Genomic DNA, 17,503 nt, shown 5'->3' with positions numbered 1-17,503 from the left:
TATATGAATATTTATGAACATTTTTCATATACATTTCATATATATATATATGAACTTTTTTAACATGCATTTCTTAATACCTGTGTATTAAGAAATGCACAGGTATTAAGAAATGCATGCAAAAAATGTAAATTACCTACATGTCCATGAACAAATGTGAGCACACACACACACACACACACACACACACACACACACAGCTTCCGTGGTATAAAGTAAAGAGCCCTACATACTCTCTACATTTCCTTAAGCCAGGTTCTTCCTGTACCTGTGAGAGATGTGGAGGAAACAACCACTCCACACGAAATGGACGTCAGGTGGGGTTTTTTTTCTAAAAGAAAAAAGTCTTGGGCATATAAGCCAGCACTTCAGAGGAAACATAAGCAAGGACACAGATCAACAACGGTTGACCTTGTGTGAACAAGAGGAAGTTAAGGAGGGGAAAAAACCCAGTAAGACTGGAGGCCTGAAGGGTCCAGCAATGCGAAGCACTTTTCTAGAAACCTTGTATAAGTCACAGAGATGCATTTGTCACTCTCAGAACTTACAGTCCTAAGAAAGAAGACCAATATTTAGGGGACTATTTTCTAAAATGACAACATGAATGGTCAGTGAGCAAAGTCACGGATTCCTATTTTGCTTCAAGATTTCTATTACTTGAGTGTCTCGGGTATCAGTAAAGTCAACGATTGCCCTCCCTGGCCCCCACCAAGAATTTTTATGATGTTCAGAAACTCCACCTGTCTCCACCATCAGTGTCCCTTGACCAAAATATTACCATTAGTGTTATTAAGCATTGCATTTCCTTCAAGGCCACCTTTTTCCTGTATAAAGATTCTCTAGAATGTTTGTAGTTTTAATGCTATATTAGTATTTTCCATGAACTAGGAAGGAGGGTGGACCAGATAACCATAAAATGCCATTCTCTTCCAAGAAACTCTAATTCCATGAGTCTATGATTTTTAAGATTTGGTGGTACTTAGAGTTGATTTTTATATTCCATAAATATTACATTCTATGAGTCCATGAGATTCTGACTCTCAGTTTTTATTATCCTAAGATTCTACAATTATCATTCTAAGATGCCAATATCATAAGAATCAAGACACTTAAAGCTTAAGTTTAACAGGGGCTTCCCTAGTGGCTCAGTGGTTTAGAATCTGCCTGCCAAAGCAGGGGACACAGGTTGGAGCCCTGGTCCGGGAAGATGCCACATGGTGCGGAGCAACAAAGCCCATGTACCACAACTACTGAGCCTGTGCTCTAGAGCCCGCAAGCCTCAACTACTGAAGCCTGCACGCCTAGAGTCCATGCTCCGCAACAAGAGAAGCCACTGCAATGAGAAGCCCGCGCACAGCAGAAACAAAGAACCAACGCAGCCAAAAAAAAAATAAAGAGAGAGAGGAAAAGCTTAACAATTCCAAGCCACCATCACCTTGATGTGAAAGTGGTGGTCAGACTGTGTTCCCCATGACACAAGTGGAACCTACGTCAGGGTCACAGCATCTGTACTTGATCGGGGAAGGCAGACTGGTTGTGAAAAGAGAGAAGAATGTCCAATTGAGATAAGGGCTCCTAAAACACATCTTGAGGCTTTCCAACCACCTCCCTTCACCCAATCTTCCTCCTTGACTCCATGCTATGGCCTAGAGATTGAGAATACTGATTGCTAGAATAGAGGTGCCACAGAGGCAAGGTTCAGCTGTTTCCTGCCATGGTATCCCCCAGCGTCGGCATGTAGAAGGCTCTCAAATCCATCCTGTGTGACTGAATGAGTCCACTGGACTCACTGCAATATTCTTCCTCCTCTTTCTTTCCCGTTGCCTCCTTCTAACCTTCCTCCACCTTTTCCTTCTCCTCTTTCACCTTCCCCCCTCCTTCTTCATCATCTCTTAACAGTATGTTAGAAATTCCATGTGTATTAATTATACAATCCTCATAGGAACACAATAATGTAGGGATTAGTATCCCCATTTTACAGATGAGCAGCCTGAGGCTAAGAAATTGAATAACTTGCCAAAGGTCACATAATTAACACCACAGAGAAAGGATCAAACCCTTCGTCTGACCCTATGTTCAGCACTCCTTCCTTTATTCCACAACTGCTTTATAATGTTCTTTTTTTTTTTAATTGAAGTACAGCTGATTTACAATATTGTGTTTGTTTCAGGTGTATGGCACAGTGATTCAGTATTTTTGCAGATTCTATTCCATTCGAATGTTCTTAATAATAATAAAAATAATAACTTCATGAGAGATTAAGAAAACCAATGCCTAGAGAAAAGGCTTACACTTCCCATTCCCGAATTTAACCCCAAATTAATGTCCTCAACCAACACCAATTCTCATTTCAGAATTTCTAATAATTGAGGGCCTACCACACCCAACTGTTCATTTCATTTTCTAGCTTTTCCTCCTCCTCGGGAGAGTGCTGTACATGGCATGTGTTTATTTTTCAATTAAAGCAAATTAAACAATTTTGTTTTGAGAACTTTTTTTTTTTTTAGAATTTCACAGCCCACGGTGAGATAATTGAGACCCTGCTGTTTCTGGACCCACTATTTAGAGAGCACAGGCCTAGACCTGGCACAGCCTCGAGGAAGTTATCCTTAACCCCTCCCTCTCCTGTGTCCCACCATCACTGTTTCTCCAATCCACTCCCTTGTCACTGCCCTAGCCTAGAAGGACATCTTCTATCAGTCATCTGAACAATTACGATAACCTGCTACAGGGCCACCGGACTCCTCCCTCCCCCTCCCCGTATCCCTGTCTTTGTCTTTCTCAATCCCAGATGTGATCAAGTCCATCCACTTCTTAAGAGTTAGCAACAATGTTCTAAACACAGATTACTTAATAGGAGTTCTAAGGTTTTACATGTTTCATCCTTAGATTGTCTCTAGCTTTGCCCCTGAGCACGCTCTCCAGTCAGACTGAACTATTTCATCTCCCACTCTCTACTTGGAAGGCCGTTCCTCCATCTATCCATCCTTCATGGCTCATGCAGACAGACCTCCTCTCTTCTCCCTAACCTGCTGTGATGCTCCAATTTCAGCACCAGCTACTCTGTATGACCTCATGATGCACACCTGTCTCCTTATCAGACCAGCAGAGCTTCAGATCAAAAAAAATGTCCTATTCATTGGAGATCAGAGAGAAAAAGGGCAGGAAAGTAGGATGGTAAAGGCAGAAGGAAGGAAGGGAGGGAGGAAGGTGAAAGTTACATTAAATCTGGGAAACTTCCCTTCTTACTCTTCTTTGATAATAATTTTCTTAATATGATCATCATCTCTGAAATAATATGGACCATCAGAATTGCTCATATAAAATTTTTCTGTACTCATAATATTCTTATTTTTCTATGGAAGATAGATTTGTCTAGTGCAGAGTTTCCTCAAGTAAGCTATACAGAACATTATTATGAATTAAATGAAAAATATAGAAAGTTGAAAATATGTAGTCAAATTTTGAGAAAGATTGAATTAGATTTTAAAATCTCTATGACAGAACTTTGTCAGGAAATATGCTTATATATAATTTGATTTCCAAGAGAGGGTAAATCATTGAAGCAGCTCCCAAATTTATTTGACCACACAACACCTTTTTCTCAGAGTTTTAGAGGAACTCGTGCACCGTGGGAAACGACATGAAAATGTTCAGTCAGAAGAATAACTGTTGCCGGGGAATCAGGAGTCGGGGTAGGTTTAACAACCTCACTAATAAAGACCGTGGCCTTTGCCATAACATTCCCCCATCAGAGCCTTAATTTCTTTATCTGAAAAAAAGAGGGAGGGTCAGATATGATGCATCCTAAGGTCCCTTCTAGCTCAGTTCTAACATTCTATGGTTCTGTGATGAAAAACAGACACAAACTTGGGGTCACGTCTTCGTGCCCACCATTTCCTCTACATGGAATGCCCCCTTTCCACTTGCACGAGGACAGATCCTTCCCTCCAATGCCATTGCCTGTCCTAAGCCTCTCCTGGGCAACGTGGATTAGCATGCTTTCACTCCTGAGGTTTCCTGTGGAAGTATTTCATTTTCATACGAGGTTGCCTTGAATATATAGCTCATACCTTCTTGAATTCATTTAATCTTTGAGGGCGATTATATGTCATGCATTGTGATTACAAAGGTGGCAAAGACACAGTCTTACATATGCCTTCTCTTCCCACTCAGCCCTTGGGGATATGTCAGAGTCATACATAGCTTCCCAGAGAGCTCAAGACAATGACTTAAAATTGAGGACAAAATCTATCATTTGTAAATCCCCTTTAAAGACCATTTAATGTTTAGTTTTGTTTTGTTTTGCGGTACACGGGCCTCTCACTGTTGCAGCCTCTCCCGTTGTGGAGCACAGGCTCCGGACGCGCGGGCTCAGCGGCCATGGCTCACGGGCCCAGCCGCTCCGCGGCATGTGGGATCCTCCCGGACCAGGACACAAACCCGCGTCTCCTGCATCGGCAGTCAGACTCTCAACCACTGCGCCACCAGGGAAGCCCTCATTTAATGTTTAAACCAATGATTTTCAAGTCATTTTTAAAAAGACTTGGAACCCTTTACTCAACTCTTATACAAGAGTAATAAAGCCAAGATAAAGTAGATCTGCTCTAGGTAGATGGCAAGGTGAGGACGGACTCTGAGGCAATCTCACTTGCTCAACCCTCCTACTCTCCCGGTGCACCTCCAAAGGGTTTCTTAGGACCCCTACTGAATCTCAAGCCCTCATTTTAAAAGCGAGGAAACTGAGGTCCAGAGAAGGAATGTGATTTACCCAAAATTAAAAGTGACTCTTAGAGTCAAAGCTGATTCCCAGGTGGCACCCACTAAATCTGTGTTTTCCAAATCGTGGCTCACAAAATACTACCAGTAGGTGAAATGATTCCAGATGATTCAGAGGTGGTACAGCTTGTCTTTTAACGGCATGAGAGCTATTTTAGTGTATATTGCAAAGTATAAATTACTTATCAAATATTTGGTTTTTATGAGTATTATTGCTCAGGCCAAGGTCATGAAAAAAAAGGAAAAAAAAACTGAGTCCATTTAAATTTGATTTAGGACAAATTACTTAGAAATTTAGCAAACTCTGCATTAAAGCACGTGTCTCTGCTTCTTCAGGGCTTTTTTCTACCAAGAACTGTTCACTGGTCCACCACATCTTACTGCTTAAAATGCTCATTACCCAAGTAATGCACATTCATTAAAGAAATATTAGGCAATACAGGTAAGTATAAAGGAGAGACTGAAATTCACTCATAGCCTATCGCCCAGAGTTAACCACTCAAATATTATATTAAGGTGCACCTTTCAAAATAACATGCTATACACAATATTCTGTACCTTATGGGGCTTTGGGGGTTTTTTTTGGTTTTTTTTTAACTTAGTAGGTTACCAAAAAATATATCCATACCGATAAATGTCATCATGAGTGCCGTTGATTCAGCACTTAACTGTATACGAGGCATGCTGCTAGGCGCTTTATACACGTGATATTCATTCTCAGCTGAATTCACAGATATTCACAGCTATCAGGGAGGTACTGTTGCTAGCCCCGTTTTACAGGTTCCCTATTTTCATCCCACCTTCTAACATATAAATGTGCTTCTCTACTATCATTCCGAATGACTCTAGATATTCCATGATATGCTTTGTTTTGGTGTTTCTTTTTTCTCCCAAACACTCTGAATTCCTTCTTCTCATACAAATAATTAATTTACTTCTTGGAATGGGGAATTTCTTAAAATGGAAGGATTTTCATCTTCTTTTAAAAAATAGGGACAGAGACAACGAGAGCGGTAGAGATGGAAAGAGATCTGACCCTGCTCTAGAGCATCTCCTCGTCTCCCCACCTTCCTCTTGATCACCTCACTGCAGCCACACTGGTCTCACTGTTCCTCCAATCCACCAAGCACAGTCGGACCTCAGAGACTTTATTCTTGCTGGAATGCTCGTCCCCGGATGTCCTCATGGCTCTCCCATGACTTCAGACAGACCTCTGACCAATGTCAACATCTCACTGAGGATGTCCATTGCCTATCTATACAAAACAACCCGCCCTCTCCCACCAGGCTACCTTCCACCTCTATGACCTTCCTCTCCACCTGACATACTATATGTTTGCTTGTTTATTTATTTCTCTTCTCCCTCATGAGAAGGTCAACTCCAAGCAGGCAGGGGCTTAGTCAGTTTTGCTCACTGCTGCATTTACAGCTCCTAGAACGATGTCTTACACAGAACAAGTGTTCAATAAACAATGTCTGTTTCTTAAATGAAAGAATGCAAGTCACATTTCATAAAAGGTTGCATTCAATAAAGATTTCTGCCAATGCCCCAGGAGAGCGTTTTTTTCCCTTCATTCTTACCAATACAGGATGCTGGCATTAAAAAAAACACACACACATCTTGATGATGTCGTGTGGCATCACATTCCTATGTTCATTTGTTTGATTACTAGGGAACCTGAATATTTTGGGTTTTTGTACAGGTTTATGAACCGAGTGTGTTCCCCATCCCATTTTTAGCTGGAAGTCCCATCATATTCAGATCATATTCTGGCAAAAGATGATCTTATGACCATATCTGGGCTCAGGTTCCATTAAGAGAGAGAACTCTGCCTTGGACATTTCCCCCTATATCTACTGTTCTTCTCCTTCCTACCTATTCTCAACTACATTCAGTATTCCTTTATACACGCACATGTGAGTCTCTGTGTGTGTGTGTGTGTGTGTGTGTGTGTGTGTGTGTGTGTGGAGAGAGAGTATATATAGATATCTATATACATAGAGAGAATATATATACATATGTATTCTATATATATTTTACATAATATATATTCTATCTGTCTCTATATATCTTTTCTCTTGCAACATTAGGCTGTCACAATTCATGCCACCTCCACCCTGCTATTTCCTGAGCCTCTTTTAAAAGTGCTACTGTTACCAGAGGTGGCTTTGGTGATTCTATTCCCAAGAAAAGTAAGATCTTGGCTCTTGGCTGGGGCCCAGAGTCAGAAAGTAGCTTATTCTATGACCACTGGTCCTGGTCTCAGCAGCATTGGAGCTTCCACAACTTAAGGGTGCAAATAAACATGCTAAGCTAAGGTTTCCTGCTGAGGCATTGTGAAGTTAAATTACTATTTTAAGAGGCTATGAAGTTGGCAGCCAGAAAGCACTGGAAGAGTGGAAGATATTCATGACGCTGACAGATAAAGAAGGAGAGAAAGCAAAATGCAGGTTATTAAGGAGATTTAAGGAGTCTCCCTCCAGTGACACCATTTATAACATCTCCTGGAGCACGTAAGATAGATGCCTTCCTCATTTAGGCATATACAAGACTGGGATTGAGGGCAGGGACACAATGACAGGCGGCTTGAAGATTTGCAACAACGTACCTGGCCTAAAACAACAGAGACCAAACAGCAAGAATCCACCTTGATTTGGGGAAGCCGCCAAGCTTCCAGGGGCTGGACCATGCCTTAGGGGTGCATGTGGATGGAGGGCAGTTCAGTAGAAAGACGTTATGTTTAGTGTCTGATGATATGGGTTTGAGACCTGATGCTATCACTCGTTTTTTATCTTGAGGCAAATCCTTTCACCTCTGAGGCATGCGGTCTGCATCTGGAAAATGGGGAGAAGAATTCCAGCTTCAGAATGTGACTGTGAAGGCTGAATAAGATACACATGTTAAGATATACAAGCAGTTGGTAAGATACAGGATGAAGACAAGGAAGAGGGGAGTCGTGAGGAGAAGGATGATAAACATGGTTCTCATGAGGGCATGTGGCCTGCCATCAATCAGCTGCTCTCCCATAGGTACCTGCTGAACACCCAGGTCTTACAGATTAGGACACCAAATCAAGAGGTACAATAACATGGGCTGCAGGGGACTAGGGTACCATGACCAACTCAGATATAGTTGGATCTTAAAGAGGAAAAAGTGTATATGTAAAAAAAAAAGAGAAAGTTGACCCGGACCATGTTGAAGATGACTTTTCAGCCCTGATTGGTCAATGATCGTATGGCATATCTGGTTTCTGACACGTGGCAATAGAAAGAATTAAAAAATCTGCCTCAATCATTTTGAATCTTTCAAGGCCTTTTCCCACTCTCTTAATCTCTCGCCTAACTGCTGGTATCACATTGCCACATGAGGGGACAGGATTGGTAAAAACGATGGAGGGGCTTCCCTGGTGGTCCAGTGGTTGGGGTTCTGTGCTTCCACTGCAGGGGGCGCAGGTTCAATCCCTGGCCAGGGAAGCTCTGCATACCACGAGGTACCTCCAAAAAAAAAGAAAAGATTGAGAAAGCTCATTTGCAAGGTAGTACCTCGAACCTGATAATAATCTCTTTCCTACAGGACCTTTCCAGTTGGGGAACATACCTGGGGCCTGGGCGACATTTCATCTAATGCAACAGGGTGTAGTAATAATAAAAAAAAAAAGTTATAATAGTTAACGTTTATATAATGGTGATGATCTGCCAGGCATGATTCAAAGTACCTATCGTATAAACTCATTAAAACCCCACAATATCTCTATGAGGAGTGACTACTGCTATGCTCATTTTACAGATGAAGAAACTGGCAGAGAAACATTAGGTGATCTGGCCAAGGTCACAGAGCTAGTCAGTGGCACAGCTGCCATGCAAACTCTGGAGTCCACGCTTTCAACGACTAGGCTTTCAAGTGAGACAGAAATAGTACAAATCCTCAACACATGACTGACTCAGCATGTGGCCTTGACCGAGGGGCATCACTGCACTAAGCCCTAGTTTCCTCATCTCTAGCATGGGGGATGATACTGCTTATGCACGTGCTTGTTGAGAACATTCAACAAGATATCTATGCCAAGTACCCATTACAGCTCAAAGAATTGCTGACATTCTTGGCATACCCACTGCTCCACTTCAAGAATGGTTCTCTAATTGTGATAGATCAGCCATCTCTAAATATTGTGGGCAAAGACCCTTCTAGAACTCCTCAAGTTCTATCCTATGCTCTGCCTAAATGTATAATTCTCACTGTCAGGAACTGAGAGGAGAGGGCAGGTAAAACTGCAGCTGATACAGTAATATTTTCAGGAATCACTTGTGAGGTTTCACTGGACTTTGAATGACGCTGTCCTGCTGATATGCATTCAGAATAAATTTCTTTATGACCCCTTTCGGCCCTCCCTTGCCTCGGCCAACTCTGGTAATGGCACTTGACGAGGACCACGTCACCTTAGAGAGTCATGACTCCAAAACTGATCCCAGTAGGAAAACCATATTACCACCCCCTGCTGCTGGGTAATCTACTTTTCAATCTTTCCCTCCATTCCCAAACATATCAAAGTGCTGATTTTCTTTTTTTAATGGCTCCTGTGCTTTGTGCAGATTTTTTTTTTGTGCAGTTTTTATAGTGCCAGGTAAGGCTTCTTGTGGGTCCTTCCCCTATGATGTGCCTGTAAACCCAGAGCCCATCAAATTCCATGAGAAATTTAGCTTATCCACTACCATGTAAACCAAAACATGCTTACTTAAGGTAGATATCACAGTTCTTGGAATGTCTTCCAGATCGATCTTGGGGTGGGGGTGGGGGTCTCTGGAGTGTCTAGGGATTCCACAGCCCACCAGAAATTCACCTATGTAAGGACTGACCACTTAGAAGTGTGGGTCCTCTAAAAAGCAATTGTATCCTAGATGTCTGCCCTTCCTCCTCCTGAATCAGCTTGTCATCAATCTGTAACTCAACTGCTCCAAAATACCCCCAGGATCCATTATTTCTCATAGAGGTTCCTACTGGTTCATTTGCAGGACTTCTGAAAGGCTAGATAAATTATGCCTCAGAAACCCCTCCGGGCCAGTATTGGGTTAACCCTTACAAAAGGTTCTAGCTGTTCAGATGGGCCATTTACTTGGAACCCTGCTGCTCTGACCTTTGCAATTTACACAAAAACCAAGGCATCTTGCTTTTGTTAATTGCCTTATGCATCTACCTCCTCACACTTGGGGGGAATACAGTCTCTTAGCTGTTCCCAAGATGGCCCTGACATTGTTGTATGCAGCTCTGCACGCTGTGGGATAATCACAAACTGAGAACAAGATTTGTTCAGAATGATGTATTTTGTGTCCACCCCAGGCTTTCTTTCCTGTGTCCAACAAGGGAGAGTGGACAGGCCTGGTAATTTACCACTCTTAACTTTCCCACACCCTGTCTCTTTCCGTCTATTTGCCTTAAGGCCACCTGCAATCTCCAAAAGACAGTTCAGTTCCCCTGAGAGATAAAGATGTCGCTCACCCTCATATGCGAAAAGGAAATTAATTTCACATTTCCTCAGCCTCCTCATCTTCTCCACCCACTCAGTAGCAAGGACTGTCTATAGATTTCTAGGCAGCCTTTCTAGGCTACCATGTTCCAGGAGGACAGTGGGTTTCCTGCTAACACGTAATCCCTTTGATATTAAGAGTTACAAGAAGCCACCTCTATCCCAACAGCAACACTGTGTTGAGTCACAATCTGTGCCCTGAGGTATGACTTCTTTCTGATTTGCTTTTTTGAGAAGACATCTAAACCTTATTATGAAGTGTGGCTATCGCGTGTGAGTCTCTCTCTGCTTTTACAAGAATTTCGTCATGCACCATTTCTGCAGAGCTGGGCAAATCCCTTCGGTAAGGCAGGCCACCATGTGGTCCTTCTTCACTGGGAGAAGGCAAGCCCAGAGAAGGGCAGATATGTTCTCAAGGTGGTCCACATATACGGTGGTAGGAGCCAGGACTAAAATCAGGTGCCCTGAGTCTCTGTGCTCTTCGTACACTTGGAATTAATGAAGATATAACATGATGATATAACATGATAACAGATGTCAGCTCTGATCCCTAACACTTTATAATCATAGCCATCCACCTCCTTCCTCTACCATCACCATCTCTGTGTCTTCTCTTAATCTTACCCTTCCCCAAACTCTCAGAGAACTTCTGAAATGGCAATGATCAGTCTCCATGAATGCTAATTATTTATGGATTTGCAGACCTCCTCTAGTCCTTGGCACCATTCATCGCCATACCCCCAAGCCATTTTGTCTAAGGCCTTTCCCAGACAAGAGATGCAATAAATATTTGCTGATACAAACTGATTCCAGCTTTCCTCCTTTTCCATCAGACTTCATTTCAATTACTTCTCCCCAGGTATTCATTCCTCTTCTCCTTTTCTAGCCATTCCCCCCTCTCCAGGTCCTCCCCCACCCTTTAGATTTGGGTATTTCCAGAGTGTGTAGCACTCAGAGCAGGACTAGAAATTAAGAGTAGAGGAATTCACTGAAATGACTGATTAAAAATGGACACGAAGAAAACCCAGAGAGAACACGTAATGATGAGCTTGTGTCAATCTCCAAGCTCTCCTCAGCTCAGTCCTCAGACTACCTACTTCCTGGACAGGGAGACTGCAAAGGGGAGATGTCTAGACTTCTCATCCTTCACCTTGTACAAGACCTTTGTGATCTGGCCTCTCCCTACCTTATTTTCATTTTATGACATTCCCTTTCTCATGCAAAAGCTTCAGTCACACTATCCCTTAGATTTCCTAAGCTTGACCCTGCCTAGTGACGTCATCACTGTTCTTCTCTCTGCCTCTGATATATTCTTTCCCCACATAATCACAAGGTTGGTTCCTTTTCATTTAAATCTCAGTTCTAATATCACTCCCTCCGAGAATTCTTTTTCTGACGACCCTATCTAAAGTTCTGTGACCTACATTTCTTTCTAGCCTATTACCCCCAATTTTTATTTGCATGACATTTACTATTACATGCAATTGTTTTGCTTGCCTATGTCTTTACTCATTTATCAGCAATCTCTCCCCACTAGATTATGAGCTCCATGAGAACAGGACCATGTTCATGCTACAGTTCTGATGTCTAGATCTGTGCTGTTCAGTAAGTAGCCACTATCTACATACAGCTACGTAAATTAAAATAAAATGAATAAAAATTAAATAAGATAAAAAACCCAAAGTAACACTAGCCATGTTTCAGGCGCCCAGCAATCACATGTGCTTCGTGGCTACCATACTGGACAGCATGGGGAGCATATCCAGCATCACAGAAAGTTCTATTTGACAGAACTGGTCTATAGCAATGCTTGAAAAATAGTAGGCAGCCAATAAATATTTGCTGAATCATTAAATGAATGAACGTTCCTTTTAATCCTCACTCAACTTCACCTCTCCCTTTTGTGGCTTACCCCATAAGTAAGATAAACTAGATGATGCCCACAGGACAACATACAGTTTGGTGAGGGGCCTGAATGGATGTTACAGGAGAAAGGGCTGTGAAAATAGGCCCATCTAGTCTGAAAGAGAATATCTGTGGTTATAAGACTGGAAGAGAATTATACTTGTGTTATATGATTTTAGAGACTTATGGATGGAAGGCAGACTTAGTGTCAAGGTGAGAAAACATTCCAGCAAAGCTCTCCCTAGACAACACAGGCTGCTTTGTGTGGCAAAGAGTTCACTGTTGCTAAAAGTACTAAAAATAAGACTGCGTGGCCATGTGTTATGGATATTACAAAAAGGACTCTTGGTTCTTGAATAAGGAGAAAGGTTTGGTTATAGTGGAACCTTAAAACACTGAGATTCTTTGATGAATGTCATGAAACATCAATTTCAAAGAGTTAATAATATGCCCCCAACTGTTCCTAGCAACTACTGAGCAACCCAATCCTCTTGGCCACCCACAACAGTTACCATTAACTCAGAGGTACACTGGAAAAGGCAGAGATGCTGAAGCAAGGAGGACTTAGGTTCAAATTCTAGCTCTGTTGGTTACGTGAAGGGACCTAGCCATACTGAGTTTCACTCTCCTCTTGGGCAAGGGACCTATACATCCTGCATTTCACTTTCCTCTTCACTAAAAGGGGCTGTGTCTGCCTCACTGGGTGAGAAGGAAGATTAAATGAGAAGAAAACTAAAGACCCAGGAACACAGCAGGGAAACTTTCACTTCCAAGTAGGAGAGAAGTTTACTTGTCTGTATCATCATTGGTATCCCTACATTATTGGTACAGGTGGTATAATTTTGAAGCCATGATTGAATTGCTTTGAGTGAATATGAAACAATTATCAGAAAGAGAAAGAGGGAAAGAGAGAGAGAAATTACAGCTGTTGATCAAACTGGGCTTCAAATGTAACAGCAAACATTTCTAGAGCAACTACCCTGTGTCAGTCCCTGGAGATAAAAAGATGCTCCTAAGATCTTAGACCATATTGAAGAGGGCAAGTGAGACACAGGCCCACAGAGGTATGAAACAGGGCAAAGAGAGACGCAAGCTAAAACAGAGTTTCAGACAAAATTATATGGAAGAACAGGGTAGAAAGAGATTAATTACAAAATAAGATTTGGGGAAGACTTCTTGGAAGGGTCATTTGAGCTGGATGCTGAAACACAGGTAAGATATTAAAAATGTGAGGCTGACATTGTGAAATGGAGAAGAGAAAGATAGAGGTACTCCTTGCAGAAGGGGTTAGAATGGAAAACAATGAGGGGAATTATTTGGAGAATGACATTTGAAGATTCGTCCTCTTCACATGACCCCCATCTTGTCTTTAATATGATTACTGGGAGTTCAGTGGCCAGTTTGTTAATCTTTCGATTTTAGCAGGGCGGACGCAGGTAGAGAAGATGAGTAGGATATGGCTAACCCTAGTGGCCTGGTCAGGTGATAGGTACTGGTGATTTCATCTAAGGAATCGGGAGGGGATAAGCTAGAGGATGCAAATCAGAAATTTTCTCTTCCCACAACTGAAGGTCCCTTGGGCAAAGACCTTTCCAGAGAAACAGAGGACTTTTTGGTCAAAAGCATAAACTCTTGTAAGCACTAAGAAGGAGATGTCTTATTTGGACTGACCAGGGGAGAGTGTTTTTAAGGTCCCCAACTGTACAATTTCAAATATATTCATTGCAGTCTGAGCTGGGCTGTCTAAACTCAACAGGGGCTCAACAGCTGATTTGGAATCTCTGATCTGTTTCTTCTCGATTGAAATGGAGTCACAGCTCCCCCTTCTGGGAGCTAAAGTGCCATCCAGCCCCGGAAAAGCCTGTGTGGAAAGGCTCTATTGCGGATGGGCCTGAAATACCCATGTGTTTTTTCTCCATGCTCACCTGCACCCCAAAAAGAGCAGCTAGGAGTCCGGGAGCACACTTTTGCTTGCACATGATTCTAAACTTCCTAAGAGCCCATCTTTCACAGGGCTTTATACTTCCCGTTCCATGGGACTATGAGTCCCAGTCTTCGTGTGGGTGATGCTTTTATATAGGGGAAAGCAATTTGGTGCAGAGGTTGCAATTCTCTTCTGGGAAGTATACCAAGTAGAAAAGATTTCTAAATCTGCGTGTGTCCATGTGAGTGCCATGTATGTATGTGTGCTTGTGCATGCTCCTGTGACGGCAATGTGTATGATTGTATAGGGGTACGAGACTCATTGATGTAAAGAAATGAATTCGCCTGAAGTATTTGCATTGCTAGATGGGTGGACACTTGGCTCCGGGGAAAGCAAAGCATTTCTTAATAAAGAGCTCAGGTACAGTCCAGATGCTCTGCTGGCTTCTGTCTACTAGGCATGGGCAGCACTAGGTCCCTAGCTGTGTGTCATTCTCTGAAGGCATTAGAGAAGGAAGGTATGTTCTGTGCATGTGTGTGTCTGTCTGTCTAACCGGGAGTGTGATTAAAGCGTTGGACCCTTTCTCTCCAGGTCATGTTTCCAGATGAACAGCTTTGAAATGCATCTCTGAAATGAGAAGTTTGATGAGGGAAGATAATCGATTATCTTGGATGGGAACATGGTGGCAGGGTACGGGTGGAGAGCAATATATAGTCCCTGGACAGTGTGGCCAAGAGGAAAAGACATTGATCTGGCTGTCAGGCATCATAGGTTCTAGCCCTGGGCATCCCACCAACTCGCTAGAGAATGTTGGGGACTTCTCATGGCCTCTCTGGCTACAGACTCCTGCCCTTCTGCTCTTCAATATTCCGTCCAGCTTCTATTGTCTATGTATTAAAAAAGAGAGAAAATGAGAGCAGTTCCTAACATGGGGTCTCCTCCTTTGCCTTCACACACCCCACCTAAAGTGAAGTGGGGACCTCTGCTCTGACATGAGTTTCCCAAAGCAGATTCCTTGTGGCCACGTGAAGCTTCAGCCTGAGGTGTCAGCCTCTGGCCAGAGAACGGTGTGTCTGCAAGTGCCTGCAGGTAGCACAGTCACCCACCCGCCAGGGCAGGTTCCCGCGAACACGTTTGCTTTTATCTCTCCCCAGAAGATAAATATATACATACAGGTTTTTAAGACAAGTATATTTCTACTTTTTTCCCCTAGAAGACCATTCCACTGGCCCCTTCCTGCCTAGGTAGACAAGAGGCTGTGGTCCCAGCATCTCAGCCCTTGTCCTCCAGCGCCTCATTGCCTAACAGCAGAACGGGTGCCTCTTACCTCGGGAAAGTAACAGCTGCCGAGTCTGGAAGCCATGCTAACAGCAGTAAAACTCAGCATTTTTGCTGAGTAGGGCAAGCCTTTAAGACACATCCGGGAATCAAATCAATGGCTGGCCCCAGAGTCCAAGCCTAGCAGGACCTAGCCCGGGAGGCCAAAGGACTTACCTAGACAGCCTCCTAGAAGGTGGAGGAAAGAGGAAAGGGGGGCTTGGCCCGAACTGTCTTCCTTACTGAGATTCTTCCCACCAGCCCTGTGTGCCCTTGGCAGTATGTTGGAGCCAAGCAAGAGATGTGAGGTGCAGATCAACAGCAGTTTAAGTCAATTACCGCCACACTCCGCCATGAGTTCTCCACCCACAACCAGTTCCCAAATTGTAGGTCTCCTTCAGTATTGAAGCGCACGCGTGCGCGCACACACACAGACACACACACACACACACACACACACAGCCTCTCTGCCTTCTCCCAGGATCCTCCTAAGCCCAGTGGAGCCACGAGGAGGCATAGTACAGGAAAAGATTCCCTTGGGTCTCCCCAATGGGGAAGGGAAAGAGGGATCTGTCTTAGGGAAGTACCCCATCCATCTCCTACCATATTTCTCAGAGCTGCCCCCAGATGAAATTTCCTCTGCGATTCTATGTAGCTATGATGGATGAGCAAGTCCCTGAGGACCCTTTCTCCTTTCCCTGGAGGGGGATCCATACAGACTTGCCCAGATCCTCCCCCAGAGCACAGAAGCAGGAGGTGCTGTAATGCTGTTGTGATTACAAACAGAGAGGCAGGGTAGACTCTATCCCAGACTTGCCCCAGATGAGTCCACCTGCGACTTCTCCCAGTGACTCCAAATTCCCATCAGAATCCTGGAATCTGCCCAGTGCGGAATTTAAAGTGACAGCCTCTCATTGCCTCAGGGTTTGGCCATTTCTCTTTCACATTAAATGGTGAGTCCAAGTGTAGCAGATCTCCATCCTTTGGAGAAATCTTCCTTCAAAGGTACCAATATTGGGCTAAATAAGGTACCATCCCGATCCCCGGAATCCTCCCCAAATCCCAAGCCCAGAGCCCCAAGGGGAATCCACAGCGGGTTTCCCGATGGCTACGTGATCCTATAGTAAGGATCCCATTCCCTGTACGCTGGAGAGACCTAATTAAAAAGACACACGAGCGCAGACACACATACACGTACAAGCATGCACACACACACATCGTGCCTTAAGTAGGTTAGAGGACCTCTTTTCACCCCCTCCCCTATACATACATACACACACACACATACATCACAAACACACGCATCGAACGCAAACGACGCCGCACACGCAAACACACACTAGCACCATATCAAGTTCTCACCATGGTACACACGTCGGGAGCGCGCGGGGAGCACACACGCCACTTCCTAAGACCCGCATTTAACCCTCTGCGCCCCAGAATACAGAGACACCCCCCCCCAGGAAAGCTGAGAGGACTTGCAGGCGTCGGGGTGGCCGAGGGAAGCGCGGAAGGGGGCCGGGAGGGGGAGGGGCCGGGCGGGCGGGAGCGCCCCGAATGCGGTCCCGGGCGGTCTCCAAGGGCAGCGGGGCTGCCTGCGCGGCGCCCGGCGCCGCCTTACCTGGAGTCAACGTCCGTCTTTGGCGGAGAGCTGCGCGCGGACGCTTTTTATTCGGCTCGGAGGGAACTTGGGAGAGCCCTGCGTCCAGCTCGCATACCGGGAACGGCGCGGGGACTGCAGGCGTAGGGGTACCTGGCTCCTAGCAGCCTGGCTCATACTCAGCCGTAAAGTCCCCTTCGCTGGCCCCGAGGACAGGCATGAATCCCGGCTCCGGAAGGCGGTCCCTGCTGCCTCTGTCTCCCGGCTCTCCGGCTCTGGCTCCCTCGCTCTCGCCCTCTCTCGCCTGCGCTTTCCTCCTCCCCCCACTCCGCGCCAGCTCAGTTCGCAGCCCTGGGGCCCGGGAGCGAGGCGACTAGCGAATGGAGAGGGAAGTCCAAGTGCGCCGCGGTCTCCGGGCGGGGAGCAGCAGAGGCCGGGCTACGCGGGGGGAGGGACT

This window comes from Lagenorhynchus albirostris, chromosome 7, assembly GCF_949774975.1.
Source record: "Lagenorhynchus albirostris chromosome 7, mLagAlb1.1, whole genome shotgun sequence".
Lineage (NCBI taxonomy): Eukaryota > Metazoa > Chordata > Mammalia > Artiodactyla > Delphinidae > Lagenorhynchus > Lagenorhynchus albirostris.
Note: the sequence above shows the minus strand (reverse complement) of the source record.